This window comes from Suncus etruscus, chromosome X, assembly GCF_024139225.1.
Source record: "Suncus etruscus isolate mSunEtr1 chromosome X, mSunEtr1.pri.cur, whole genome shotgun sequence".
Classification (NCBI taxonomy): domain Eukaryota; kingdom Metazoa; phylum Chordata; class Mammalia; order Eulipotyphla; family Soricidae; genus Suncus; species Suncus etruscus.
This window is the reverse complement of record NC_064868.1, coordinates 15,082,639-15,087,339: the sequence shown is the minus strand read 5'-3', so window position 1 is coordinate 15,087,339 and position 4,701 is coordinate 15,082,639. Positions and strand designations below refer to the sequence as shown.

At 38.8% G+C, this 4,701-nt stretch overlaps 1 non-coding gene across 1 annotated transcript; it reads left to right on the top strand.

Annotated features, from left to right (window-relative positions):
- Positions 1 to 388: 388 nt before the first annotated feature.
- LOC125999820 (small nucleolar RNA SNORA51) lies at positions 389 to 522 on the top strand. Its single transcript, XR_007492288.1, has one exon. It is a non-coding gene; the product is annotated as a small nucleolar RNA SNORA51 (small nucleolar RNA).
- The last annotated feature ends 4,179 nt before the right edge of the window (positions 523 to 4,701 follow it).

The following is a 4,701-nucleotide window of genomic DNA, read 5'->3' as shown; positions in this document are numbered from 1 at the left end:
ACTTAAAACAGGATCTTGGGGATGGAAATATTGGTGTGCAACAATTTTAGGTAAGTCCATTATCCAGGTTAAGCTTCTAAACAAGCAGATTCTGATTAGGTGTGAAGACAAACTTTTGGTTTCAATTTCTAGATAATTGTGTTAGATCATACCTTGTTTTACCCAAAATGAAGATCACCCATGGTTTCTTTGTACCTGTTTGTTTACTACTTGATTTCAGCCAAAACAAAGATATGTGGGGAGATAGGTGGGGAGGAAGGACACTTGGGATATTGGTCATGGGAATGTTGCACTGGTGAAAGATATCGATAGATAGATAGATAGATAGATAGATAGATAGATATAGATATAGATATATATTAAAAAATCAAAACAAAAGAAAAGTTAAGACCTCCCAATTCTTACTACAGGCTGTGTTCTTTACACTGATTATATAGAAAGAGGAGGTACAGTAAATGCACCTCCATATACACCTCAACACAGGCCCTTTGCCTGGTCTGTATTGTGAATTGGGGAACAAAAAAAAAGAAAAAGAAAAATATGTAAACCTGGCAGGACAGACTCAGGATAACTTTAGGATTGGTCTCTGTATTCAATAAAAACTGTTCTGGCAGGCAGCTGGCTCTCCATATGAGGTAGAAGATTGCAAGATTATCCATGTTTCACACTCAGCCTGGTTTGGAGTATTTTGTGCAGTGACTCTGCTTTAAATTTGTTCACCTCAGGTTGGAGATACAGCGTATAGTGTGATTTTACAAATTGTATATTATCTATAGCTATATTGTTAGTGGAGACATGACCCAAAATATGTTGTAGGGCTGGAGGGATAATACAGTTGCATCAGATGCTTGTCTTGCATATAGGTTTAATTTCCAGCATCTCAGATGTAGTAGTGATTCCTGAGTTCAGAGCCAGGAATAACTATTTGAGAATCACTGAGTGTGGTCCCAAAACAAAACAAATACAAAAAATACATGAAGTTTCTTACTGATTTTTCTCTTCAACGGAACGACTCAGCTCAATATAGCAGGGTTGGGTTTCCAGATCTTGAAAATGTTGTTGGGTGTCACCCAATCCATTTACTGAATCTGGGCCAACTTACTGGTCTAATCAATACTGAGGAATTCAGCTATGGAGGGCCATGCCTCAATAAAGGAACATCAGTAACTGATGGCATGATGTCATCGTAGAGTTGAAAACACTAGGGCATTTTCATGAGGTTAGATCTTAGAATTGACCTTTGGGAGCTTCATGACTTGGATAATGCAATAAAATAATTATGGTTTTAAAATGCCATGTGACCTGACACTGATTATAGAAATTGGGCCCACGTCTGAAGTTGACTTGAGAAATGGTAGTGATCATTAGGCAACTAAGGCCGTTTTGATCTAGATTCACTAATGAATTTAAGTATGAAATGCTGTGGTCTGAGAAAGACTGGCTAAGTGTGTATTTGGAACATAAAAAAAACCTATAATCTGTAAGATTTGGTAAAGCATCATTGTTTTTATCATTTAAAATATATATGATAGGGTTGGAGTTATATTACAGTCATTACAGTGCTTGCCCTTACATGCAGCCGACCTGCATTCTATCCCCTGCCATCTCATGTGGTCCCTCAAGCACTGCCAGGAGGAATTATTGTGCAAGAAACCAAAAGTAATCCCTGAGCACCTTCAGATGTGCCCCCCCAAACAAATAAAATTTAAAAACATATAACAGATATGGCAATTTGTTCTTAGAGTTCTCAAATTCAAATAAATTATTATACATAAAGTATTGATTTAGACACATGGAGCCCTTTACCTACTCCTCTCTTTATCCCTGCCTACCTTCATTGGAACTTGCAAAGTAGCAGTAGATTTATTTTTAAGGTATGGTAATAAACTATTAGTAGTACATCTTCTATCTTCAGATCCAATAGCAACGGCATTTTAGGGATATTTGTGGTATTGTAGGAAAAGAAGAAACTAATGCAGTTTGCTGTAATTTTGAAAGCTATTATTAATTTGGTGATTTCTGTTCTTTTTTTTGGGGAGGTCACACCTGTTTGATGCTCAGGGGTTACTCCTGGCTAAGTGCTCAGAAATTGCCCCTGGCTTGGGGGGACCATGTGGGACGTTGGGGGATCGAACCGCGGTCCTTCCTTGGCTAGCGCTTGCAAGGCAGACACCTTATCTCTAGTGCCACCTCACCGACCCCTAATTTGGTGATTTCTATTGGCATCAAGAGAGTAGATCATTTAAGTCTCCTTTCGGATCAAAGAGATACACATTCAAAGAGATACACAAGGTATCTGTTATTAAGGTTCTTCTCCAATTCCCATTCAGTTCAGTAATATTTGCCCTACCCATCCCCATTAACAATCTTTATCTTATAATAATCAATGATTGTCTTTTTTTTTTTTTTTTTTGGTTTTTGGGCCACACCCGGCGATGCTCAGGGGTTACTCCTGGCTGTCTGCTCAGAAATAGCTCCTGGCAGGCACGGGGGACCATATGGGACACCGGGATTCGAACCAACCACCTTTGGTCCTGGATCGGCTGCTTGCAAGGCAAACGCCGCTGTGCTATCTCTCCGGGCCCATAATCAATGATTGTCAAGAGAGATCGACAAAGAAAGCTTTTATTTATTTTTTTTAACTTTTATATGAAGAATTTAATGGTCTATACAGGAAGTTAATTCCAGGGGATGTATTAACAGTTGTTAAAGCCATGGGTTTCTATATTTTATAGTATTTTACATTCATATTTCTGAAAATACTGATGTGCTCCCTTGGAGTGGGATCAGGGTGGGGGGGGTAACCCGTGACAGTCCACAATGTGGGCTCCTGAATTGTAGTAACAATCATGGGGCTGTGTAGGAGCCCCACCCTCACCCCCACTCCTACTACCCTGCTGGCTGGGCCCCCAAGGCTATGGGTATGTTTGTTGGTTCAGAGTATTTCAACTGGTGTTTAAAAAGACAAACAGTGGCTTGGGCTACCACACATCTAAACACAGACAAGGACCAGGAGCAACATTTCAAAGGAATCTATAGAAATTCCACAATCTAGTTTTTGTAAAATAAAAAAAATGTAAACATTGGAATTAATTGCAGGGAGATTTCTTTCTATACATTCTTTGTCAAGAGAATGATTTATTCAAAAAAAGAAGAAAAAGACTTTTAGTGGTGGAGTTTGCTTCTATTCTTGGGACTTCACTCGTGATCTGACTGAAAGCTCTTTGCACCTTGTAAAAGATGTTGGTGACCATCTGTGCTTGCTCTCACATGCCAGATCAAGTACAAGCTCTTTGATCTGGCTGTGGTTTCTGTATTTTCCAGAACGCACTCATCATCACAGGGCAAATGCCTATGAACACTGATTCTACTTAGGAATATGGGAAGACAACTTGGACTCAGCACCAAATAGAAAGTAACTAATCATCCTCTAAGTAAAGGAGTTGTAGGACGGCACTGCTCTTTATAGATGTAAGCCACACAAGGACCATCAGGACAACGGAAAGAGTAGGTACTCAGTGAAGCCAGGAGCAAAGTTTAGCTGACTGTAAATCTCTGCCACTTTGGCTGGGTGAAATAATTTTTCCCAGAAGCTTTCAGTAATTGCCTATAGCACTTGCGAGTTTGGCTAATGTGGTTTGACCTCTCTGAGGCTTTCATCACAATGCCCATTATTTGTCTTATCCTACACTCAGTGGAGAATGAGATTTTATTCCTATCCAAGAATCTCATAGAAGTGTGATAATCATCCTTTGGTTCAGTCCAATTCGGTTTGATTGTGATCTGGTTTAAGTTTAAGCGAATATGGTGTTGATCTGGTGGTCAGTATTGTTACTGGCATGTGTTCTCTCCTCTTCCAAATCATTTGTATTTCACATTGTTTCAGATGCTTGAATCTATCAAGATTTGTTTGTTTATTTTTGCTTGTTTTTACCCTGGGATTCCTGGATTTCTGTAGTTTCTTTCTTCTGGAATCTGAAGATTTCTTAGCTACTGACTGGCCTTCAGCCTTTTCTTCAAAATTGAGATCTAAGGTTCTGCTTTACTTATACTATCTTTTATGAGAGCCAGAAAACATGTTTCCTTTGACTTTTTATCAAAGTTCTTTTCTTCTTTTGGTGGAGGGGGACATCTAGCAGGTCTTACTCTTTGTTCTATATTCAGGGATCACTCATGGCTGCACTGGAGGATCTCAGAATTTCAAACCCAGGTAAGCCACATATAGGACAAGTGCCCTACCCTCTTTACTCTTGCTTAGCCTCCCAGTCCTTTTTCATGTATTGCGTTATTTATTACCCTACCATTTTTGTACTTGATTATTATTCTTAGAATGTGATTCAGGAATCATTAAAGTATTGTGCTTTTGCTACTTTATGTGAAAATATACATATTTAGCTTAGCATTATAAAATTCAGAATGGCATCTGAGCTACTTAATGACAGAGTCTGTGTTTCACTAATCATCTGTATCTCACACCTTGAAGAACACCATAGTTGGATTTATGGCTTTAGCATAGTTGGATTTCAAGAGATGTTTTCATTTTAAGGAATAAAGAAGTGAACGAATAAAAACCAGCTGATGTGCATTAGTCAATTGTCTCTCAATAGTTTGTGTACCATAACACATACCATAACAGAGAACATTTCTGTTGTCTCTCCAACAGACAACCTGAATCTGGAAGCAGCCCAAGTGATCAAGAAC